This window comes from Topomyia yanbarensis, chromosome 3, assembly GCF_030247195.1.
Source record: "Topomyia yanbarensis strain Yona2022 chromosome 3, ASM3024719v1, whole genome shotgun sequence".
Taxonomy (NCBI): domain Eukaryota; kingdom Metazoa; phylum Arthropoda; class Insecta; order Diptera; family Culicidae; genus Topomyia; species Topomyia yanbarensis.
The window spans coordinates 413,707,262-413,735,084 of NC_080672.1; the positions used below are offsets into that span (position 1 = coordinate 413,707,262).

General features: G+C 38.5%; 1 protein-coding gene across 1 annotated transcript in view; it reads left to right on the plus strand.

Moving 5' to 3' along the window:
* Positions 1-27,823, plus strand: part of LOC131692982 (uncharacterized) — a 329,446-nt gene that overhangs the window by 298,155 nt on the left and 3,468 nt on the right. The gene's annotated exons all lie outside the window — the stretch shown is intronic.

A 27,823-nucleotide genomic window follows, 5' to 3' on the forward strand; every position in this document is an offset into this window, starting at 1 on the left:
AGCTCTAATTGAAAAATTATGGCACTTATTGTACTTTTTTTTCTTTTTATTCGAAAGCCAGGAAAATTTTACAGTGAAAAATGTATTAATACCTTTCAGTTAAGTGAATTTAGTATTCTTTTAAAAGTAAATTAGTTTAAAGTTAGTGCTATTATTATCATTTTCGTTAATTTTCTTAAAGTAGTAAATAATAAACATCACCAGTATTATCACGGAAATAATGCATTTCAGCAAGTTCTACAGTTCTTTCTTTGACTCCATTCAATTGTCTCTTTTGGTTTCGACGCAAAATCGTTTTTATCACATCGTTTCATATGCAAAAATAACGATTTCGAACCCACTACATTTGTGGCGAGCTCATTCCGTTGTAACTATTAAATAGCAGCAAAATGAAGAGATGTAGACAAAGTGTCAAATAAAAAGTTTTTAGAGAACATTAAGGGGCATCAAATGAACAATAGTAACGATAAATTTTGTTGATTAATAATTAGAATAATTAAAAAACTCTCCAAAAAACACAAATTTTGAGTTATTTAGTTAATAAAAAATCATTTAGTACACTTAACTAAAAGATATTTGTACATACAGTGATAGGACATATTATCAGCTTTCCAATGAAATCTTGTAAATAACGATATAAAGCATATTTTTTAGATTAGAGTCTTTTAAGCACTTACAAGTCGGTTACAGGAAAAGTATAGTAATGAAATTACAAAGAAATGAGAAGAGATAGAAATATGACGTCCAAGAACAAATTATGAATCGTCCTAAAACCCAACTTTTGGATAATGGATGTTGCTATAATCATACTTCATTATTTCGAGAAAATTAGCAAAAACCTCCTCAAAAACACTAACTTTTAACTACTTTACAGCTAAAAAGTAATTAAAACTAATTACTTAAAAGATATGAGAACACCATTCCATAGGAAATTTTCTCACCTTTCGAATGGAACTGAAATATTTAAAATACAAAGCATACTTTTAAAGTTAGAGGTATTTTAAGACAAATAAGTTTTTTACACAAAAAGTTCAATAACTCTGTAACGGCTGAGATTTGATGGTATGTGTAGAATAATTTTTTTTTCTCCAAATAAGGCAGTCTATCACCCCCCGAGAGATTCTTAACCATAAACCAAACACCCTGTATATAATTTTTACTACATACGGTGTCCCTTCCAATTGTTATGTTTTCCACGTAGAATATGTGAAAGTGTGTTATTTTATCATGAAAATACACAGCATTGATTTTTTTTAGAATTCAAGCAAAATGTGATTTTAGTTTTCAATTACCTTAAATAGGACCAAAATTGGGTAAACTACCTTACATTCTGACTGCTACCTAACAATGCAAGACTCATTACCTTAGGGATCATCCATAAATGACGTAGAATTATATGGGGGAGTTTTGTATTTTGTGATGATGTGTGACGACAGGGGGGTAGGGGGTCATGTCATGCTACGTAGCTTTTTTAAGGGGGAATAGAATAGAATTTAAAAAAAAAAATTACGGGAACAAGGGGGGGGGGGGGCAGAGTTACCGTCAAGCTACGTAATTACCAGGGGGGTATTTATAGGTTTGTGACGAAATGCTACGAGGAGGGAGGGGGGTGTTAAAAATCACTCAAAAAATGCTACGTCATTTATGGATAATCCCTTAAATGAATTCAATTGTAAGCTTGTAGGCCTGAATTGCTGGCATAAAATAATGAATTAACGGGAGGTTGATAAAATCGGGTACAAAAAGTTCATAAAATCGGGGGTGTATAAAAATGGGGGTGCATAATACCGGGAGTTTATAAAAACGGGTCGAAACTATACCTGTCCATTATAGAAAGTTGAACCGATATTTTCCGATAAATTTCGGTTGACTTGGTTTATTACTAATTATCATAAAAAATAAATCGCAAAGAGATTTTGGATGTGAAACACGTATTGTTGAAAGAGCATTCAATGTTCGTTTAAAAAATTAAATAATTCAGGCAGTTTGCGAATCTGAAGAGACGGAATTTAAAGCATGAATGAAAAAAATACAATATTTGAACACCAGAAAATACGACGAATTCTAGCGATTCAGGGGTGCTAACATTTGGTACGGTTATATGTGTCATCACTACTACAAAAACCTGTTTTAATCCACCTAGCGGTGCAATTGTGCCTTTCTCAATCATGAACACGAGATTTTTTAGTTGCTTATGTTTATTAAAAGCTTTCAAATGTATACATTACAATTTTATTATACATGACTTGACAACTTGACTATATACAAGAAAAGAAATCATTATTCGAGCTCTAAAATTTTGCAAAAGAAAAAACAGCCACTATTGAATTGAAAAAAAAAAGCGAAATCTGTGGGCTAAGTCCCAAAAAGTCGATTTTTATAAAATTTTTAAAAATTTTCGAGATACCATAAACTCTCAACGTTTCAGGCATTTAAAAGAAGTTTGCCATCAAAAATACGAATTAAATTTCATGGGGTCCCCCCTGGCTTTTATGGGAATTTCATATGTGACCGGACGGTTTAGGCTATATTTCCGGAATCATATTAGACATCTGTGGGGATATTACAGCTATCATTTGGGACTAAGTTTGTGAAATACGGCTCAACCATTTCCGGGAAGCTGATATGAGTTCGTTAATTTTGAAAGATGGCCGCTTTTCCCGGGCTCTTCCGGAACCGTCTATGGTGGTCAATGTAGTCAACGAAAGTTTGGTTGGCCGTCGGTGATCTAGAACTGCAAATTTAAGTAGTTTGAGAGACATTTTAGCGAAAATTTTACCTTTTTTGCTTTCATCGGAGTATCAGTTTGAATCGCAATTTGCTATGTGATCGCACGCCACAACCCGTAACTCCAGAACCGGAAGTCGGATCAAGATGAAACTTAATAGCCATTTACGGGGGCGCAACAGCTTTTATTTGAGACTAAGTTTGGTTGAATCGGTTTAGCCATCTCCGAGAAACCGATGTGACTGTTATTCTGAATTTGGATATTTCCGCCGGGGCTTCCAGAACCGATGATGGTGGCCAATGTGGCCAAAGAGACTTTGAAAGGATGTTAGTGACCTAATACTACAAATCGAAGCAGTTGTGGTCATATTTTGGAGAAATTTTTCACCTTTATACATTCATTGCAGAATTTCTTAAAATCGACATTTTCTGCGTGATCGTGCTCACCACCCTATAATTCCGGAACCGGAAGTCGGATCCATTAGAAATTCAATAGCAGCCTATGGGAACGTTGTATCTTTCATTTGAGACTAAGTTTGTCAAAATCGGTTCCACCATCTCTGAGAAAAATGAGTGACATTTTTGGTCACATACACACACAGACGCACATACATACACACACATACATAAACACGCACAGATATTTGCCGAACTCGACGAACTGAATCGAATGGTGTATGTCACTCGGCCCTCCGGGCCTCCGTAACAAGTCGGTTTTTAGAGCAATTGCAATACCTTTCTATTGAGAAAGGCAAAAAGACTGCGTTTTGTGTATAGACGCAAATAGTGTCACGAAATGGGTGGGTTGTTTTGTTCAAAACCCGGACCCGCCCCGAGCCCGAGAATTTCAAATTTGAAAACCCGGATCCCGACCCGAACCCGAGAAGCTTAAATTTACAGAACCCGACCATCTCTATTAGCAAGCCAATGTAATATGCACTATGCTATATTTCTCCTTAGATTTAGGTAAAAACTATTTTTTCCACTAAGAAGAACATTGTTTAAAACCATCTTCGCGCGTACGGAGCACAAAAGCTATAACTAAATTAGCTGTGGAATCTGTGGTCGTCAAGCGGTGAGATAACATAATCCTCAAAGTCTCTTATCTCATGGCTCCCTGAACGTCTAAGTCCATTGATGATATTTGGTCCATAAACCGGCGACGACTGGGTGCTATCAGCCTTCTGCCGACGGTAGTAGAATGAGAGGGTGCAAACAGATCTAGTATTTTGTTCGGTGAGGTGATACAACAACATTACTCAAACATTTCAGCGGATACCGAAGTAATCATTTCTTGCAACACCAACAATAAATCAACATCAGAAGGGGGACACCAAGTCCAACTGCCCAACCAGCAGCGGTGATGGGCGTAACCGAGAGTTCCTGCAGCTCGATCGGGGGCTGTTGGGCGTATGCGATGTACCAGTAATTATCTTGATTCTTTAGAACATCGTGACGCAAGCAAGCACAGTCTGAGGGGAAGCCGGATAGATCCATGGTTTTCCTACTCAATTCGTGCAAGTCGAATATGTTCTCATTTTGCTCGTACCTACCATCGTAAATCAGCAGATGAGTAAACACAAATATACCCGTACCGTTCCCTGTGTTGTTCGGTGTAGTAAATTGGCTCTCCAGATTGTCAGCATTTTTCCAGGATATTTCGAGGCTTCGATTCATTGCTCTGTATACTTCGCTATTCAGTAGCGACTCTCCGATTTCCAGCGTAAATGTCCATCGTTTTCGCTGGTCGGAGAAGTGTACACGCAAGTAGAAGACATCCTTCTGGTTATAACTGCCACGGTAGACAATTTCGTTGAGGTGCCGAGAGGATTTTTTTCTGTTCAGTACAGTCACACATGGTTTCTCCCGTATCTGTACGATGATGTGCTGAGGCTGTTCTTGTGCATAGTTTAACCAATCGATGGAAAAATCGGCTAGTTCGATAGCTTGTTTAATCGGTTCTGTTGATTGCTCGCACTGATCCTCGAAGCTGAATTGTTCGGATCTTAAAACTATCGCCTGCAGTAGCAGAACTGTGATGTTCCAGACCAGCAACATCGTGCTGTTGTAACAAACTGACTTCTAGATGCGTCGCTTTTATATAACTACAATGTCGCGGGCATGGTTAAAGCAGCAATCACCAGTGAGCGTTTCGACAGAATCCTGAGAATTTGGCCATATGCTCCATTAGGAGTGCCCCGTAGTCGATGTTAGCAACCACATAGAAGCACACACATTACTAACTAGTTTGATGTAAACAACGCGTAGCATTCTATTGTCTGATGAAACATTTTGACATTTTAAAAATACCAAACTTGTTCAACATGCTGCAACCCCAAAATAGCTTTGAAAGCGCTTCTGCATTTGTATCTATTCGCATATCCGTGACGTGACTCATCCGACTGAACTAGGAGCCTTTTTCTCACTGTTCACTGTTCAGCCGAGAACTCAATCGTAGCAACCGTTGACGAAGGAAGTGAAAATTTTTCTCGACTAGCGTTATTTTTCGAAGCATTTCAAAATGAAAAAAATTGTAGTAATAAAGTGAATGTACTTTTTAAATTTTATGATTTTTTTAAATTTTATGTATTTCTTTCGATCATCCGGGAGGGTGATATTTTCTTGTATTGTTTTTGCGCGTATCAAAGCCCAACGTGTATGCTGATTTTTTCCAAAATTGATAAGTGATACTTATTTCATCTAATTTGCTGTGTAGTTTATTGAGCGACACTCGCTTATATATGATTAAAGTCTAAATAGTGTTCAACGAGCGAAATTCGTTCCAAAAGTTGCGAGAAGATTATACAGTAATGGGGAACTATAGCTTTCGAGGCATTTCCTGCGGGGTACCAGATAATTGCGACTATCACTTTTGGCATCATGCGTCATCTGCCAACACATCTGATATTCAGGACAGGGGTTAACATAATTGATTTTCGAGTAAGTATACATAATCCAGTGGAAAGATTCATTTTCGCTGTATTATCCTGAGTTATTCGCAGACATTCCAATCCACTTTGAAGCGGCGACTTTCTACAAATTGGATGTCGCGGGTAGGGTTGCCACCTCTGGAGAGGCTTTGACCCGGAGATTTTCACTGATCTGGGGGTGGTGAATTTTGAGTGGAACAAGACAGAAATCGGAATCAAAGCGATTGCTAGGCATTTTAGAGCACTTTAAATCGCTTTTTATTGCCACGTTAGAGTAAAACTGTAAATTTTTCACGCTTGAGAACGGTTTTATCGGTTTAGTGTGGTGTAGTATCTCACTTCCCCGACTAAGTGCTGAGATTGCAAAAGCACCAGCTACTCTCTCTGTGGAGTTCGAACAAGCACAATTAACAGAAGAAGGAGAGCAAAGGAGGCAGAGCTGCGACATCACACTATGTGGTGTCGGTTATTCGTCACCAACAAATTTTAATTTCGCAACAAAGGGGCAAAATTCACCTCCCTAGCCCAGTTAAGGATCGCTGCTGGAGTAGCAACAACACCGCAAGAACTCGTTTGATGTTGACCTAGTCAGTTGGATCAGAACAAATCTGCCAGACCTTAGTGCAGCTGGCAATAAGCACCACTAAGAGTGAAATAATTTGGTAAAATTGTAGCACATAGCAAAATATTACTTTCCTTCACCCTCCGGAAGTCGCGCATATGGCTTATCGAACGAGCAGCCGCTGGTCCCCTAAGACGATTTTGCTAGATTTTCAGAGCAGCGTGCACTCAGTGTACTAGCGCGACTTCCGAAAGGTTAATTTGTAGTAAATTTTATTTGTTTTTCATTTTCATTGCTTTGTGAAAGAAATTAGCAATATTTGGTGAACTCTTCGCCATCTTGAAACGAAGGGTTAGTCGGGAAAAATAAATCTGAACCAGAGTAATAGTTAATTTAGACTTTTTAAATATTTTGTAAAGAATCAATTAATTCCAAAAAAATTGAACCTATGCTTCTTCCCACCAAACCCGGAGAAATTGATGTAAAACCCGGAGACCCGGAGATCGCTCCCGAAAACCGGAGTTCCCGGGTCAAACCCGGAGGGGTGGCAATCCTAGTCGCGGGCCTTCCTAACTAGCTGCTTGCAGGAAGCAGTATTCAAAGAGCTTCCTAGTGAACGCTACCGTCCAGTTGCCTAAGCCGCGTTGTCCGCTGAAATCTTTTTCGATATATGATTCAGCAGTACTGAAAGAGGTTACGCTGGGTATTTTTCTTCTGCCGCACTCCACTAGCACCGAACTTCTCTCATTTGGTTTTCTGCTATGTCAAACTTGGTCTTCTTTATCGATTCGCATAACTACGATGTTTCACTTCTAATGTAATTTATATTTAAATGAAAAATGAATGTTTTAGTTTGTTGTTTATAGATATTCTACGGAGTTTCATCCAAAGTTATCGTGATATTTGCGCTTGGTAGATTGTTCGATTGGCCGCGGGAAACCTCCTCACAAATCGGCGGAATGTGACCACTGGCGGCTCCAGGGAGGCGCTAGGAGGGGCACGTGCCCCTCCTATTCGAGCAGAAACTGTTTTGGTGAAAAGATATTTGTCTTTTCCTACTTCAACATGCTAATATTCTAGAAGTGATCAACAAGGTGATTAGTTTGTTTTGTACTTTATAACATTTTTTTATCCAAATAAAAGACAATTAAATTTGGTAACAAACGTAATTTCGAATTTTTGCTAGTAACAAGTAAAGTATAGTTCTACTAAGGTTGTGGAATCCCGACGGGCTCGGTGTTGTCCATCTATAGGACGTTGAGTACCGTTTCGCGTGCGTCACGATTCTATAGAATATTACTAACGTAGAGAGTTAATACTCAAAATGCCATCGCCTCCAGAAATCTATCCGGTGATAACTGAAGTTAAATAACACACTCATCAGTAGAATAACGCAGTATAAGTAAACAATGGTTACACTGGACGTAGAAAACACCTTCAACAGTGCTTCGCTGATTCGCTGCACAGACTGAGAGTTCCCGAGTACCTCTGTAGGATTTTGAGGAGCTACTTTCAGAACCGGCAACTGATCTACGAAACTGATGCCGGAAAAAGAAGTGTAATCAAAACAGCGGGCGTTCACAGTGTTCAATATTTACTCTGCCCAACTTTTTGAAATGCTATGTACAACGGAGTGCTGAAATTGAGCTTCCCCAAGGCCGTGAAGATTGTCGGTTTTGCGGACGACGTGGTGCTCCAAGTGATCGGCGAATCACTAGAGGAAGTAGAATTACTCGCAACGGAGGCGATAGATGTTGTAGAAGATTGGATGCGCGAGAAGTAGCTGACGGTGTGCGGAAGGGCCGTAAAAGTGATCTCGGCACTATCTCGGATCATGCCCAACAATTGGGCGGTCAGCAGTAAAAAGCGACTACTGGCAGGACCTGCATGGGTGACGGCACTGCAGACGAAGAGGAATACATCTCGGCTGAACCTTCAGGCTGATGGCCATGCGGGTGTCTAGCGAGTATCGAACTATCTCGTCAGACGCAGCCTACGTGATAGCTGGATCGATTACCATAAACCTTCTATTCGAAGAAGACAGCTAGTGTAATAGCGATCGGGGCACGAGAGGAGTCCGTAAACAAGCCCGACCTGATACCTTAAACAAGTGACAACTTCGCTGGGATAACGCAGTAAACGGTACACATCGACTAAGTCCATGCCTGTCGATGTGGATGAACAGAGCACATGGTAAAGTGATCGTCCACATGACACAATTCTTGTCTGGGCATGGTTGTTTCAAGAAATAGGTTCTGCCACGCAAGATCGCCGTACTGCATCGCGTGCAGTGATACAGAGGGAACGCCTGAGCACGTGGTCTTCGAATGCTCGCGATTCGAGCAAGAGCCAAACGAAATGAGAACTATTGTCCAAAGAATTTGCGTAGTTAAAGAAAAATGGGATGCGATGAAAAGAACAGTTATTCAGATCATGTCAGCGTTACAACGAAGCTGGCGAGAGGAGCAACGACCAGCAACGCAGCAGTATACGACCTTGGGTCGTCGAGGCACCGATGTACCGAAAGTTTCACTTAAACCGGAATCGCTGGATAGACCTTGGCACTCGATAAGTCAGTCTGCTGAAGAGAGAGAAGGTAGACCAGCAGGTGTGACCGGAATACGCTATATCCACCGCTGGGGACTAGACTGAGCGCACGGATCGTCGACGATAGATCGTCGGGGCACAAGAAAACTGGTAGTCTTCACCCTCCGGAATCGCAGGACTGACCTTTGCACCTAACCGACCAGCATCGAGATAACGGTTTCGAGAGGATTTTCGACGTCGATAAATTTTTCCGGCGGAGTAGGCTAGGCCCACCGCCAGGGATTAGCTCGAGTAGATCGTGAAGTAGCACCGGCAAAAGTTGTCGGTGCGCCTGTGAACTGGAAATCAACCCTCCACCCAGACTACCAGGACCGATCTCGGTAAATGACCGGGTAGCATCGGTTTCGGAAAATCTTCCACTGCCAGGGAACTTTTCGTCGGAGTAAGAAAGATCCACCGTCGGGGACTATTCTGAGTAGTCCGCAGTGAATCGCCGGCTTGAATCGTCGGGGCACCAGTGAACCGGACGCAATCCTTCACCCACAATCGCCGGACAGACATCGGCATTCTGCCGGACTGCCTCGAAGCAAGAATAACGCGTCCGTCAACGGTTGTGGAAGTCATTTTTTCGTCTGGGAACTGGTCAACGCAAAGAAAAGCGCATGAATAATATCATGCCAGTTATGGTAGTTATGAGACCAGCGAACTAGCACGACCAACTAGACCTGAAATCCAGTGAAGTGCATAAGCACAGCCTCCCTCCGAAGTAGTCATTTCAAATGGAATCCGGAGGAGCAGGCAAATGTCGGCCTCCTTGGTGAAGGTTTGAAGAGTAGGGTTCAGAGTTATCTTTTCTGTTCAGAGCCCCTCACTCTGGCACACAATGGACGAAATCGGTGGTATGGTCTAACTATTGAACGAGTCATGGGTCAGCGTAAGAGCTTTACCACGAAGTAAAAAAACACACAACTGGACCCCATTGTCGACCATTGAAACAAGTCCTTGCTGTTATGACAGCTGGCTAGATTAGGCCATTACGTAATTGGGCCATCATGGAACTGCTGAGGCTGATTTTCTTGCCACAGGTACAGTTCCTTTGTTAAACCATTTGTTTCGAGAACTATTTTTTATCTGCTGGAAACCGCGAGCAGCCTTATAAAATTTGGGCCCTGGTTTTATTTGAAATAGGTTTTCGCATAAATTTCATCGCCGATCTAGACACATCCATCAAATTTCGTCAGCACCTGGCCGTACAGCTAACGGGCCCGGGTTCTGGTCAGTTCGTGTTGTTTGGGGCTACTGTTAATTTGTTTATTTGCTCGGTGACATTTATAGCCCCCTCGAGGACGGATTATCCGAACAGTTCAGTGTTCAGTTTTTTCGTTATAATGGCATAGATTTTTAACGAATAAACCAAAAATCAATTGTCCTAAGTGACTTCCTTGTGTGACACCTATAGGCATTTGAACTGAGATTGACCAAGTTACTCTAACCCTTCAAACGAGTGAGAAAGGACGCTTCTCAACGGACTGACCTTTATTGAATGTGGTTGAATCAACACTTGCTCTTGGACTTGTGCTAGTTGGTCCCTGATTTCGTTTTCAGCGGTTTTTTTAAAAATACTAGCTCTAATATAATAATGCTGGGACGATGTTGGTCAGGAAAATTGTCCAAACATCAAACTGAATTTCTATTTGTATATTCAGTAAAAGAAAGTTGAAAATTCATTGATATGCTGAAATCAAGGTTGTATAATTTTCATTCGCCTGAATGCAAAATGAACTCATCTGCCGAATGGCATCAGGTGCTAGATTTAGCGGAAGGCAATACTTGAAAGAATCATAGCACAGATTGAAAACGAGAGTCGAAATCAAGCTCGAGGGAGTGAGAGCTTCGAGAGATAGAGTATAAACAAACTCACAGCATAGGTTCATTCATACGCCATTTTCCTCAATACATTTTCGTTTGGGCTGTGAGTTTACACTCGCACGAATTTTCGGAGTCTAGAATCATGAGAATGAAATTCGCAATAATTGAGTGAATCGCATTCGCATGAATGCCGTTCTTGAGCGCCATTTCGATGCCGGTCCTGCTGCTATTTTTGTGCGCGTTGGTTGTAGATCCTAATTGATTCGGAATACTGATAAAGTGGCTGGTGCCTATAATGTGTTCTGCCTCCGTTCACTGAGATGAAAGGAACTAATTTTGGTGGGTGGCTGCTGTCTCCGGGAATTGAAATACTGCGTGCAAAATTACCCGATACACTAAATGAAAGCGCGCACTTCTGTCGTGAAATGGAGCGCAGTTTTCAAGGCATACCAATAACATAAATCATAAATTAATTTGGTGGAAAAAAAACGCATGGAGATCAATGGCTTGTACATTAAGGAGTTACACAATTGTGGAGCGCGAAAAAAGAGGCATATTTCGGGAATTTTTCGTGGCGTAATAAATAGTCTCGTATGGAACACAAAGCAGCCAAAGCGACAATTGAGTAATCTAAATTTTGTTTCTCGCGAAAATTAGATTTTTCTGCGGTAGTATTTTTTTTTTTGAAAAGCCGTTCTGCAAAAAAAGTCTAATTCATACTCCTACACAACCGATTCAAGTTGTATCACTGGAGGCGGAATACGAATTAGAACCAGCCAGCATTCAGGCTCATTTTCCGGTTTAACATAACTGGGTAGAGTTATGTATAAACTTCTTTAGGGGAGGTCATTTTTTCTTTTGGACGTAAATAAGGTAAACTTTGTTAATTTTTTGTGGAATAATTTAAAGATCTTTAGGTATTGATGGTTAGATACGCTTGTTATTCAAGACTTCGTAAAAATTAGTATCCGAATGAAATCGAAAATGGCGATTTCCCTCTGCCCATCCGCGCGAAACATAGTCCAAAACCTACGAGCTTGAAGTTTCTTGTAGAGTAAACCAAAATCAAAGATCATTACAATTTCACAAAGGTCTATATTTTCTAATGAAATTCTGTATGACTTATAGCTAAAACTAGTATTAATAATTATTTATTTATAATTTTTCAACGTGATTCAAGTGAAAAAAGGTGACATAAAACTTTATTTAATAATCAAATATTTGTTATGCAATCACTTCATCGTAAAAATTCATTTCAAATAGGTATAAGTCGAGCAAAATTTCATTACCTTTAGGAAATTACAATGATTTTAGATTTTAGTTTACTACAAGAGGCTGCAAACTCGTAATTTTCGCTCGTAGTGGCTGATGGAATTCGCCATATTGAAGCCGGAAATTTGAATTTCACCCAGATACTGATTTTTACGAAGTCTGAACGTATTGAATCAGCAAAACCAAAAGATTTTATTAACTATTTTACAATACTTTTCTTTATTTTCTTCCAAAAGGAAAAGTACCTCCCCTTAAAAGTAAATCTTTGTGTTCTCATTTATCTGTATAACAATTTACAGTCGGGTCTCCTACAACGCGGATTCCTACAACGCGGCTTCCTACTGCGCGGATTCCTACTGCGCGGTACCCGCGTTGTAGGATACCCATAGCTTATGGGATTTCGACTAATTGGGGCTGTGGCCGATTATTTCGTCCGTGTCAACATGTAGCGCCATACTTTCTTTGGCAAAGTTGTTGTACTCACTTGGGCCTACAACTTAGTGTAATTGGGTATCCAATTAGTTGAGAACTATGCCGCCAGGGGTGTTATGAAGAGAGAGTAAATAAATCGAAATTCTCGTCGTAATTTCGACTATCATCAAATGAAATAAAATAATTCTATATCTCAACAACGTGATTAGATAGACTAGTACTGTCCTCAACAAAGTTGCTCGAGAGGTCGAGGACTACCCAACGGTGACCGATTAGTTTGGAATATTCTCACTATGCGGCGCTAGTGAGCGTAGAAGCTTTCAACATATCGTAGATTATGATGTATCTCAAAAGTCTAATAACTTGGAAAAATGGTGTTTTCGGCGAAGTTCTCGAGGAGGTCAAAGGCTACTGGATTATGGATAGATTAAACTGGAATGGACCCACCAGGCGGCGCTAGTGAGCATTTTCTTTCAAAGCATGTATCTCGAGATCATGATCATTTGGAAGGGTGGTGTCTTTGGCAATATTTATAAGCAGGTCGAGCTCTGTTCTACGGCGAACAAATTAGTTCAGAACTCGCCCACTAGATGGCGCTAAAGAGAATGAAACTTTTATAACATTATTATTTCTAAAGTCTGATAATTTAGGAAAACGCTGTTTTTGGTAAAGTTCTCCAGGGCGACCAGTGCTTTTTGACAATGTATAGAAAAAATTTCGATTTTCCCACTAGGTGACGCTAGTGAGCACGAATTTTTTCTTTCAATTTCTGCATCTCAATATAAAGTTTAGAAGGGTGGTGTTTTCAACAAAATTGCTCGAGTGGTCGAGGATTACCCAACGGTAACAGATTAGTTTACAATACTCTCACTATGCGGCGCTAGTGAGCGTAGATGCTGTCTGCATGTGGTAGATAATGATATATCTCAAAAGTCTAATAACTTAGAAAGATGGTGTTTTGGGCATAGTTCTTGAGGAGGTGAAAGGATACTCGATTATGGGTAGATTAAAGTTTAATGAACCCGCCAGTTGGCGCTAGTGAGCATTATTTTTATATCCTGTATCTCTAGCTTAATATTGTACGGGCTTAATCTTTGTTTGACAAAGATTAAGCCACTACGATATTTAGCCTTTTCTAATGACCCTGCCACTTCTAGTTTTCCGATCTGTTTACTTCACATCCTTGCTCTCACTTGAGTACTATGGCTCTAATTTTCATAACTTTCCCTACCCAGTAATCTCTAACCAATTGAATGTCGTTAAAATGTAAAAAAGAAAATGTTTAGTCGAAATAAAAAAGGAAAAAATAATAATTTAGTGGTAGTTTTCTCTAAACTCGAATGTTCGCGACCAAACCTTCTAGATGTTTCAAAACGATGTACAGTAACAGCAAAAATAACAGAAATCTAGAGCTTTTATTCAAAACGATATATCTACAATGAGTTACTCTCTTTGTTTACTTTCTCTTTCGATTTTTACGGCGTCACCATAACACTTTTCACTTATTTTACAGTACAGATCGAAAGACGGTGGTTTTAACTAGCATATTATGCAAAGTGTTGAGGGATAAATGTTAAAGCGACCGAATTATTAACAGAAGAGAAAGTATACAAAGAGAGTAACTCATTGCAGATATGTCTTTTTGAAAAAACACTGAAGAAATACGTATTACCAGCACTCAGTAAATAAGAACCTAATCGTGAGTTTCCCCCACTTGCGTCTGAGATGCTTATCATATGTGAATAACACACACATACACGCAATTGCCTCTGTGCAAGGATAGATGTATCAATACGATGCACCATATCAGTAATAATAAGGATATATGTATACAAAATGCGAGTGTGTACTCGAGATTATTCGAGAATCGCCCAACCAGCGCAACCAGACGTGGATTAGATCTCATTGATACGACTATTGGCGATATAAATACAGGCCACTTTGAATGCATTGAGTGTTAATGTGAAGTTTCAAATGATTCAAGTCATGTTTAATTGATTTCATTAATTTTATTGATTTTATTGTTTTTGTTATTTTATTGACATTTCGCAGATTTCATTGTTTTCTTTAATTTCAATTAAAACAATTGTTGAACTTTTAACAACTGCTCAGAACCAGCCATTCCGATATTACACTGAAACCTCCATTTACGAATCTTTTTGCCTTTCTCAATAGAAAGGTATTGCAATTGCTCTGAAAACCGACTTTTTAACGGAGGCCCGGAGGGCCGAATGACATATACCATTCGATTCAGTTCGTCGAGTTCGGCAAATGTCTGTGTGTGTGTATGTATGTGTGTATGTATGTATGTGTGTGTGTATGTGTGTGTGTATGTGACCAAAAATGTCACTCATTTTTCTCAGAGATGGCTGAACCGATTTTGACAAACTTAGTCTCAAATGAAAGGTGCAACGTTCCCATAGGCTGCTATTGAATTTCTAATGGATCCGACTTCCGGTTCCGGAATTACAGGGTGATAAGTACGAACACGCAGAAAATGTCGATTTTAATAAATTCTGCAATGAATGTATAATGGTGAAAAATTTTCCAAAATGTGACCACAACTGCTTCGATTTGTAGTACTAGGTCATTAACAGCCATTCAAAGTCTCTTTGGTCACATTGGCCACCATCATCGGTTCCGGAAGCCCCGGCGGAAGTATCCAAATTCAGACTAACAGTCACATCGGTTTCTCGGAGGTGGCTAGACCGATTCGACTAAACTTGGCCTCAAATGAAAGGTATTGCGTTCCCGTAAATGGCTATTTAATTTCATCCCGATCCGACTTCCGGTTCCGGAGTTACAGGTTGTGGCGTGCGATCACATAGCAAATTGTGATTCAAACCGATACTCCGATGAAAGCAAAAAAGGTAAAAAATTTCGCTAAAATGTTTCTCAAACAACTTAAATTTGCTGTTCTAGGTCACCGACGGCCAACCAAACTTTCGTTGACTACATTAGCCACCATAGACGGTTCCGGAAGTGCCCGGGAAAAGCGGCCATCTTTCAAAATTTACGAACTCACATCAGTTTCCCGGAAATGGTTGGGCCAATTTTCACAAACTTAGTCCCAAATGATAGCTATAATATCCCCATAGATGTCTATAAAATTTCGTACGGATCGCTTATATGGTTCCGGAAATATAGACTAAACCGTCCGGTCACATATGAAATTCCCATATAAGCCGGAACTCAAATTTTTTTTCAAAGGGGGGACCTCATGAAATTTCAGAAATCGAATTCGTATTTTTGATGCCAAACATCTTTAAAATGCATGAAACGTCGAGATTTTATGTTATCTCGAAAAAAATTTTTTTATAAAAATCGACTTTTTGGGACTTTGCCGATTTTGCACCTTTTTTCAGTTCAATATTACCGTGGCTGTTTTTTCTTTTTCAAAATTTTAGAACTCGAATAATGATTTATTTTCCTGTATATAGTTGTCATGTGATGTATAATAATAAAATGTAATATATGTATTTAAAAGCTTTTAATGAATATAAACAACGCACACATTCTCGTGATTCATGATTGAGAAAGGCACAATTGCACCGCTAGGTGGATTAAAATAGGTTTTTTACGTAATATTCGATTTACGTAACTTTTTTACGAACTAAATTCGAAATAACGAACTCTTTTTTTACGAACTAAATTCGAAATATCGAACTCTTTTTGGAAAGTTTGAGTTCGTACATTACAGCATGAAGTTATATACTTATGTATTCTTAGTTAATTGACAGTAATATGAGTTGGGTATTTTCGGAATGGGGTTGACGAGTGCATGACGGAAAACGATGTATTGAACTATTTTGGAATCCAATTCTCTATAACCTCAACAATATGGGTATTTTCTGGATAGGGTTGACGAGTGCATGACGGAAATAGAATCCATATTGTTCGTTATCAAGAATAATGCTCAACCGGCAATCGTCATATCGAACTTGGAAAAGTTTCCAATTGTCCATTTTCAGCATCTACTTGGCCAGCCCGTTCCAAAAATACCCGTATTGTCAGGGTTATCGAGAATATTGCTCAACCGGAAGTCGCCATCTTTGATTTCAAAACGGTTCCAATTGTCTATTTTCAGAATCTACTTGTCAAGCCCGTTCCAAAAATACCAATATTGTCAGGGTTATCGAGAATATTGCTCAACCAACGAATATTAATAAGAATGTGAAGCAAACTTTTTTTTACGAGCTAAATCCCAAATAACGAACACTTTTTTTACGAACTAATTCAATTTACGAACCCCCGGTTTGGTTCGTAAATGGAGGTTTCAGTGTACCCCATTGACTCTCAACAACTAATTGAACTCAATTCAGTTGTCTATTCGGCAGCACTGCAGACGAAATTACTGCTTCTTCTTTCAACCGAAGCACCGTGTACAGAAAAAGACAGGCTCGAAACCGCTGCTGAGGATACATCAACACAAGTTGAAATTCGTACACACATGTAAACGGTGCTGAGTTCGGCTCGGCTCGGAGAGGCTCGGTTTGGTTTTATAAACTGAGGAGGTGGAGGTTTTTCTTTCGTTTACCATGTGAACGAAATCCAAACCGAATACGATGTGCATCGCTCGTTTACACGTGTTGAGATTTTGAGAACTATACCAGTGTATGTACGTACCGGTTGGTTTTCTTACCCACCTCTGGTTTTTGAGATAAAATTTCAATTAGGAGTTTTTTTACTCATTTTAAATAAAAATTACTATTTTCATGAAAAATTCCGCCTTTTTATGAGTAAACACCCCCTTAAATGAAAAATTATCCCACAAACTCAACGTAGGGGTTAGGTATTTTTAACATAGAATGTGTATGCAAAGTTTGAAAGAAATCGGTTAAGTAGTTTTTGAATGGCAGGAAACACCGCAAATCATGCTTTTCCAGAGACATTCCACAAAAAGCTTCATCGATCGTTTGTCGATATTTTAGCATAGAAAAATTACACTATAATGTACAAAAGTTTTTGCTAAATTTGATTTATGCAAAGTTCTAAAAAAATCGCCAAAACTAGTGTTTTTTCCAAGCTGAAACCTTCAACCACCCTTTAACATCATCCTCGGGGACTGAGAGCAGTCGTGTCCCAGAACGGTAACAATACATGCGAAGTCACATACACGCGACAAACACGTTAACATACAAATGCTTGAGCCCTTCGTGATCATATACGCAACTTACACTCGCGTTCTCGCCAACATAATAACATTCCGGGGTTAAGGTGAACGTGTCAGCTTAATAAATTTTAATAAATTGTCAAACGCGGTCTCAAGCGTGAACCTACAAACTCCTGCGCTCGCCGGTCATGAATCGGTCACTTCCGGAAGTCTCTACTCTCGGTACCAGCAGTCTATGCCACAAGCGAATAGGTGATTGGCCACAGGTTCACGAAATCGAATTTATTCACGCAAAGCAACATACAATCAAGCACACGCGACAAACACGTCAACATACGAAGGCTGAAGGCCTTCGCAATTATCTACGCACACATATGCCCGCCATCGCGCAAACTTTATAACACTCCGATATTAATGTGAACGTTTTAGTACTTACAAAGCGACGAACGCGATCTCAAACGCGAATCCGCAAACGCGCGCGCGGTCATGAATCGGTCACGTCCGGAAATCTTTACCCTCCATTCTAGCAACTTAGCTCCATACATTCAGTTGGAACGATCAAGTAATAAAGCTCATATCCACTAGACAACACGTTCCATGGCGACATGACTCTAGTGATATAGAAGAATCCACTTTGTTCTAGAATCTGAACCGTACACGAAAAATTAAGTATCATATTCACGGTCCGCGCGCGATCATTCTAAAACACACGCGAATATGCGAAAGGCAAACGGTTTTAACAGTTATGTGCCCAACAAAAAAAACACCTTTAACAGGCCAACGAGGGTACCCGGGTACCCACAAATTGAAATGCTCATAACTATGGCTTCCTTTAACCGATTTGGACACTTTTAGATATTTTGGATTCAGGAACTCGTCCACTTTTTGATTCTGTACAATAGAACCGGAATAATGGATCTGGTTTTTGGTAATCCGGATTTTCCGGAGTAATGTTCCAGTACTTGGATATGATATGTAAATTTTAATAATGTACTAGCAATATGAGTATCAAAACTCTTCAAATTGTCTCGGAAGTCTGTTTTTTATTGTTAGGGTCCCTATGGCAATTTGAAAAATGGAATTGGAATGGAATGGCCACTCACGGCCCCACGGGAACCTGCTCCGGAATATCCGTTCCGGGGTCAAATCACCAAATGGTTCCAAAACCACGAGATACAGCCTACTGATGCAATTCCAAGAATTTTGATGCCCATATTGCTAGTATTCCATTGAAGTTCGCAAATAGTACTCCTGCACAGGAACCTGCTTCCGGAAACCCGGATTCCCGGGAACCGAATGAGGTAACCCGATTCATTTTTACCAAGTCCAAAAGTGGATGAGTTCCTGAATCCAAAACGGCCAAAAGTATCGAAATCGGTTGGATATTACCTTAGTTATGGGCATTTTAGTTTTGTGGGTACCCGGGTACCCACGTCGGCCTGTTACGTAGTAAAAAATTTCAGGAGCCCCTCCTCACTCCCACCCTTACTATATCAACAATATTATTAACCCAAAAGCTTGACTTAGTGAAGTTCTAAGATGTCACAAAGTTTCAATTTCCAGCTATGGATAAAACATAGGAATTTCATTAATTCAAACTTAAAAAGGTACCCGGGTACCGCGTCGGACACACAACGGTTAATATAGAATTTATACACGCGAAGTTACATACACGCGGCATACAAGCGCACACGCGATAGAACACGTTAATGTACAAATGCTCGTGCTCTTCGCGATGATACACGCGATCGCGAAGTCCCTACGCCAGCACATACCTGAACCGTACAATGAATATCAAGTTCAGAATCACGGTCCGCTGCAATTGGCCTAAAGGATAGTGCTAATTTGGGTACTAGTTTAGATACATCGTCTAACTAGACACCCAGATGGTGCTAGTTACTGACGAGATGAATTCGAAACACAAAAAAAAACAAAACTTAACTAAAGCAGTGTTTTTGTGGGCGCCATTGCCTGTCCCGTGTCTGCAATCAAGGTTGTATAATTTTCATTCGCCTGAATGCGAATTAAACTCATCTGCCGAATGGCTTTCCGTGCTAGATTTATCGAAAGGCAATACTTGAAAGAACCATCGAACAGATTGAAAACGAGAGCCGAAATCAAGCTCGAGAGAGTGAGAGCGACGGGAGACAGAAAATAAACTTACTCACAGCATAGGTTCATTCATATGCCATTCTCCTCAGACCATTTTCGTGTAGGCTGTGAGTCCATACTCGCACGAATTTTCGGAGCCAAGAATCATGAGAATGAAATTCGCAATAATTGAATGAATCGCTTTCGCGTGAATGCCATTCGTGAACGCCATTTCGATGCCGGTGCTGTTGCTGTTCTTGTGCGCGTTGGTTATAAGTATCTACGTAATTGATTCTCTTGGAAAACAAACATCGGAATACTGCTAGCGGCTGGTGGCTATAAAGTGTTCTGCCTCGCTTCCCTGATTAGGAAGGAACTGATTTTAATAGGCTGCTGCCGTCTCCGGGAATCAAAACATTATGTGAAAAATTACCTGATATACTAAATGAAAGCGCGCACGTCTGTCGTGAAATGGAGCGCAGTGTTCAAGGCACTCCAATAACATAAATCATGAATTAATTAAAAAAAAAACATCGCAAGTAAATCAATAATTTGTAAATTAAGGGGTTACACCACTATAAAGCGCTAAAAAAGAGGTAGGGTGATGATCCTGTTTGCGCCATGTTTCTATTATCACCCATTTGAAGCCGTTGGTTAGAGCAGTGTCTGCTATCTTTGTTCAACGCATTGAGTCAAATGGTAGCGCAACAATAGGGGCACTCTATTCGAGTTTTCATTGTGCTCAAACACGAGAATTTTACTGTTTTCAACGCATTTGTGTTATTATATTGGTTAACAACGAAGCAAAGCGGTTGATGTCAATTTTTACGCATTCCATTGATTGTAAGGCAAGAGATTACCAATATGCAATAAATAGATGAATTGAGATCTTGTTAAATGGAATTTATAACATAACAAATTTAATCGAGTAATTTCATCACAAGATGGAGAAATCAATTTCGAAAATACAGTATGATTCCGTTTTTGGCACGTTCTGTTTTTGGCATGCTCCCTTTTTGGCACACTTCGATTTTGACAACAATTGGGTTCCGTTGTTGGCAACAGTCTTGTTGTATTAGTTTTGTATCAATTGATATCAGATTTGACTTTATTTCCAAAGATTGGAGTCATATTAACCCTTAAAGGAGCAAAAAAAATTTTTATAAAATTTTGTGAAAATTGTCTCATAGCTTCAATACATTACTGTGATATTTTTGAGATGGTTTTCGCAATGTTGTTTTAAAACAGCGTTATGCATTTAAGGGTTAACTAAATTTTACACTATACGTGTTGTATTTAATGATTACAATAAGTATATAAATGAATTATTTAGTGTCTGACGGAATCAATTTTTATAATAAGACCCAGAGTATTTGCAATTTGAGAGTCTAGAACAGAGGAATGCACATGCATGCATAATAAGACTAGTTCTGGAGGAAATTTTCAATAGAACCTTAGTAACATTGCGAGCCTCTTTCTCTTTCGATTATTACGACTTCGCTACAAAACTTGGCACTTAATTTTCATTACATTTCGAAAGCTGACCATAGTGCGTCCCAAAGCCGTATTTAGGAATACAAAACTAATAGCACCCAAATAGTTTGTTTTAGCTTTATGCAGGCGCGGCGAAACACTTTACGCCCGAGTGGGTAGAAAGCATAGGGTGAGGGGTCCATTAGTAAGGATTTTTTTTTCCCTTTTCGCAATGCACACGCTGACATTACATTCACAAAAAATCGCATTCGTTCGAGCAAATGGAATTGTGGTACATCGATGTTTTCAAATGTGTGTAGTGCGAGATACATGCGTTGCACATCTCAATTTTTTGAAATGGTTGAAAATTTCGAGTGGGTAATTACCCACTCGGTTATTTTCGAGTGGGTAGTACTACCCATACTACCCACGCTTTCCGCCGGCCCTGGCTTTATGTCTTTGGCAAATTTGTTAGTTTTTTTTGGTGATTTTTTTTTTAAATGAATGGAATAAGGGGGGTCCTTGTGGTTAGGGTGTTCAAAGTATAGATGTGTGAAGTTTACCTGCGCAATGCCCTACAACATAATAACACAATTAAATGGGAGCAAGTTTGCTGAATAAACAGGGCGATGTATAATGGTTAATTTGTTATAATTTTTTAAAAAGATTTGAGGTAGGGTGGCTCTAAAAATCGGGTTGTTTACCTCTCAAATGCATTGTTCTAGAGATTTTTGGAACTTTCATTGGCGCATATTTTTACCGTAGCACTGATGTTTCGATCCATTTTGTTTGAACAGTTGCAAGTGATTTTTACATCAAAAATGTTTTGTTTTTCAAACCTACATATCTTCAAGCATTGCAATTCGATTTTCAATCTATCAATTGCATTTGAAAGATCAACGGTTGGTTTGTTATGGAGAATCAATAAATGTAATTATTTAACTGTAAAAGAGCTGTGTTTTTTAAACAAAGTTGTTCATTAATTTTCAGAAAGAAGAGATAACAGCCCCAGGAGCGAAATCAACACTACCATGTAGTGAATCGTTTGAGTTTTGACGTCCTGTGGACCGAATAAAAGCGATTGGGATTAAATGATATGTTACACCTCCGTAACAAGGGGCATTGCGCCCGAGAAGTGCGCGAAGATTGTGAGAATTTTATTTTTTTATTTTGGTTATGGAGATTTTAACCTTAGGGCCATTTGCCTCTTTTTGGGTTAGAGAAATGTTTTTTTTTTGAAAAATCTCAAGGCAATCGATTTACTGATTGAGCTATGCCCGTTATCTCGAGAATTCTACTGGATGACAGCTGAATTTGATTACACATGAATAAAATTGAATTAATAAAACGATAAAAAATCATTTGCTCTAGTTACTCTAGAGAAAAACGCGGTTTAAGTTTTCAGTACACTCGAAGTGTACATAAGAGACGTTACGGTGGAATTGAATATTTGAAGATTTATATATTGCTTTCGTCTTCTATTTATTGGGATATCATATTAAATTTTCTCAAAGCATGCAAATTAATTATATATATATATATATATATATATATATATATATATATATATATATATATATATATATATATATATATATATATATATATATATATATATATATATATATATATATATATATATATATATATATATATATATATATATATATATATATATATATATATATATATATATATATATTCCATCAACAATGTCTATTTAAGAAAAGCGTCTCGTATGGAGTATAAAGTAGCTAAAGTGACAACAATTGGGTAATCTGAATTTTGTTTCTCATAAAAACTTGATTCGTCGAAGTCGATCTGTAAAAAAAAATCTATATATAGTGTTGTGGAGAATAAACTTCTAAAGGGGAGGTTATTTTTTTTCCTTTGGACGTAAATTAGGTAAGTTTGAAATTGTTTGTGGAATAATTAAAAGACGTAAGAACTTTCGGCGATTTCCGTCTGAGAATCCGCGCGAAGCATGGTCCGAAAACTACATGCCTGGAGTAAACTGAAAACAAAGATCATTACAATTTATTAACCCTACAACGGTTTCGTGACGTTTTCTATATGTAAACGGTTTTGTGGGGTACATTCATACCCCAGCACTAAAATCGCTCTAATATGTCTAATATTTATTCAATTTATAAATAAATTGGATAGTTTTGTTCTAAAATCAATCGTAAACCAGCCTGTTTAAAAATATTTGTGTTTGGTCTATTTTATTATGTAATATTAAAATTTTTATAGAATAAATCTTTAAAATATGCCAAAATTCCCATTTTTCCCTACATATTTCCATAACTCCGATAGTTTATAACCGATTTTAGCCTTCTACACTGCGTGGTGAAGATTATTAAATTGTCTTTTGAACTAAAAGTAAATAGTTCCAAAACCAGCCAAAAAGTGTATTTATTCCGATGATTTTTTGAACATCAAACGCTAACACAAACAGTAAAGATACAGCAATATGCAGTAACGGTGATAGAACAAGAAGGCGTCAAAGGAATAGGTAGAGCCAGTGCATTGTAGTTGCGTTGCGTTGCGTTGCGTTGCGTTGTGACGATGATTTTGGCGGATTGCACACTGACTTCATCATGTTTGACTGCTGATTATCTAATAAGAGTTGCTTAGGAAATGGTAAGTAGGAATTCATACCAATTCGACCCATATTAAAACCTCAACAGCATGATAGCCATCATTGCCGGCCGCCCCCATCTCCATCGTTCACGGGGAAGGATAAAGGATAAGGTAGCCAGGAAGTGTTGATGCTCCACCTACTTAACGGAAGGACGACGATTCATCAGACTCTTCCATAGGTGTCGCGGAGTTGGTAGTTTGGAAGGGTATCAGGTCTAGGATTCGCTCCAAGCAAGCGATGCGACCTGTAAAGCATATTTTATTACGTAGTTGTTTAGTTAGTCTTCGAGTGCACGATCACTCGAAAAAGAGATCTTCTTTAGTTTTTGGTTTTTTTTTTTAAACTCTGGGCAGCCGGCTACCGAGAGTATACTATGTTCCCTAAACAAAAGCAATTTGAACTCCACTCGAAGTGACACATTATAAAGGCAAAAATAGCGCGAGATGTTATAAATCAGGGAAAGTATTTCTTATTTTCCATATCAGATTTGTGGAATACAAGTATACGAGCGATAATAACGAACACTGGAGGGAAATATAAAGGATTGTTAACCTGATGCACGGGCTTGTTAGCAATAACGGAGCTTGAAATTAGGTTCATAAAAACAGACGCGGCGAATTTTCAATACGTATTGACCCGTGATCATAGATACTAGTCAGATTATTCGTATTGGGGCTAATTTCCGATCAACTATTCATTTTTACGGCAATGTTTTCTCGACTAGATCTGTTCGCACCCTCTCATTCTGCTACTATCGGCAGAAGGCTGATAGCACCCAGTCGTCGCCGGTCTAAGGACCAAATGTCATCAATAGACTTAGACTCGCGTGGAGGCATGAGATAGGAAACTTGTGAGAATTTTGTTATCCCACCGTTTGACGACCTAGGTAGAGCCAGTGCATTGTAGTGTATATAAAGTAAGTGCGCTCCAGACCCTGCGATACAGAAGATGATGAGTAGTGCGTGATACGTATTAAATACAAATCATATTCACGAATGAGTTTTGCCTCTTTCATCCGCTAAAGCAAAAATTACGATAATGATCCAAGCGCATTTTATAGTTACTTTGCTGTAGTAGCTTTATTTTATTAAAATTCTATTGTTCAGCAATGTTGAAGCTTACACTATTTTATACAAGTTGCTCGCTTACTATGTATCGATATTTTGCTTACAGAAAAAGATATAATCAGTTTTCCGAATTATGTACGCATGACAAAACACTAACGTAAACGGTTTTGTAGGGTACATTTGTACCCCAGACAAACTTTAAACGGGCACTGTTAATTTGATCAAGTGAAACGAATAGGTATCGCCTGCTATAATGGAAGTTTAATAATAAAAATGATTTATGACAAAGATTGCTTGCAGTTAAAATAAACCGTAACAGAATTACAGGGATTGCAAATAGCCCTGGGGTTCAAATGTACCCCACAAAACCGTTCTAGGGTTAAAAGTCCATAATTTATAATTTTAATTTCGGATCTCTAAGAAATGAAAAATATACTCAAGTAAGGATTTACTCGAAATCAGCTCGGTTCGTCTGCTAAAGCCCATCAAACTACCAACTATCAATCGGGTCTTCAATGTATTCCACAAAAAACTATTTTGTTTTTAATTTTTTGATTATAGAGGTTTTAACCTTAGAATCATTCGCCTCTTTTCGAGTTAAAGAAAACTCTTTTGGAAAAATCTCTAACCCTATGTGCGGGGTGAGCTGTGTACAAGGTAATCGATTAACCAACTACCCGTTTTCACAAAAAAAGAATGAAAAACAATTTTTTTTTATTTTCATCCAAAAGATAAAGAATAGCCAATTCAGTCTGCAAATTATTACAGACAAAATCTTTTACACGTACAGCCATAAAATAAATATTATAAAATTAATACCTCATTAAAATTCAAGAAATGTCTGTGGTTACTCGTATATGTACATTACTTAACATATATCGTTGTCGCAGACAGCTAAATCGATTATTACAATCTTTCTCTCGTTTAAAGGCTAATCAGTTATAATGCATGTTTAACATATCGATAAGAAAGAAAAGTTCTAGTGGTCAGAAACAATCTAATAAAAAGTTTGATGGTCTGATACATTTTGCATAAGCGATCCAGGGTTGGGGTAATTCAAACTTCTGATATAATTTCGCGGTGAAGTGTTTATACACAATAAAAGTAAGAGATCGAACCGTATCAGCTAAAATATGTGTAATTGATCAGGCTTTCCAGCAAAAAATAAGTCCAGCAAGTCGGTGAACACATTTCAGATCAATAGCTCATAAACCGTTACAGGGTCGGATTAAAAAAAAATCGGAGGGGGTTCGAAACTTCGATTTTGAAATGTTCTTTGAACAATAACCTCATTTAATTAAAATCATTTTTGGTGGTCTAATTTAATTTGGAACGAATTTGAGTTTAAAATGAATTAAAATAGAAACTATTTTAAAATTTCTCAACAAGTTGAAAAATTTCGGGAGGGGTCCGGACCCCCAGGACCCTTCCCCTGGATTCGCCATTGAACGCTTACTAGGTCCGAATTAACCCAGGTCCACTAGGCCTTTCTCAAGGACCGACTGGATACTATATTGCTCTTATATGCAAATCTTTTTTTGATAAGTTTGCTACATTTACAACTCAACTTGTTACGAAAACAGCATTGCAATAAAATTCTGTTATTTCATTTTGATCGGATATGTGTAGGAAAACTTTTAAATGTTAAACTTAATGTAATATAGTGAACTGTTATTATATATGACCTATTTGATGGAAGCACTAACAAAATAGCTTACAATGATAGAATACATATAAAAATACATTAAGTGAAAATCATTAAAAATGTCAGTTTAAATACAATTTATAATATTTCAAATTACACGGTTCATCAAAATCAATTCATTCTAAAATATGGTTCTTCTACCTTGTAGAACCCGTATTGCAACGTAGAATCTATATGTTAGTGTTGAAAAAAGTTGCATACAATAATTACCTATAATTTGCTTGCGAAAATTTAAAATAACCCCATCGTTATTTTGTTCTACAAAAATTCTTACTGATGATGGCGGTAATGTATATTTTTTTGACATTCAATTTCTGTTTCCGACTCTACACTTGCTAGGATAGTTTGCATTGGACTTGTAGACTCAATTTCCGAATAACTCTGTCTTACGCAATACACTGTGCCAAATATTTGAAAAAGAAAAAAGTTTTGATGAACAGTTTGAAAACACTATAGCACAGTGACTATAGTATCGTTTAGTCATAAATTTGCAGAGAATACAAAATATTTCCTTATAGTGTTATAGACCGAAAAATGGCGACAATTTCATTCCTATCACCCATATCCTTTTTGACTCTTCATGCAATGGCTCGTGATTATGGTTAGTGGGTAATGCTTGATCAATTTATAATGAGAGGACAGCCCAGTACTATGGACGGTGGACCTGCTGCAATGGTTGGTAGTAATACACACACACATTGGAAGAGCGATAATTTCTTTGCAAATCACTAGGCATCTGCACACGTTCGAACACTATGCATCTGGTAGCCTTTTTATCTACTGACTCTTTATCCGGCAGCCAAACACAACACACATTCTTTCAAAAAAAATTCTCACGAGTGGCGAAAATCACATTCGCATGAAAATGCTGCCTCCAGATTCAGTGAGCGTGGCATTCGGAAGAATTTGCTTCATCCATCGAACGAAATGCTGTGTGAGCAATTCTAAGCTAGATTGTGCCAGTCTCTACTCAACTACGCCACTCATCAGGCATTGTATTCATCGCATGAACAGAGAGAGGGGGATGAACAAACTATTATGAGATTCGACGTGTGCATCATCACAGCACAAAGCGAAACGGGAAAAAATCGACGTTCACTCAGCAATCAACAAGCTTGTCTGCAATTGTAGTGTGTGATTGTGCCAGGGAGCCCTTCCGAGAACCTAGCTCTATAGCTTCAGTAGGACAACTCTCGAAAAAAAAACCAAATGAGATACAAATTTGTTAGGAGTCCATGAAAAACTAGTTTTTTATTTAATTTAATTTGAAAAATTTCGTTCCTCGCTGGCTACGTGCCTGATGTGGAACAAGGTTTAAAAATATTACCGGAAACAATCACAATTATGTGAATAATAACGTGCGCCGTCTATGGTTGCTACGATCCGACTAG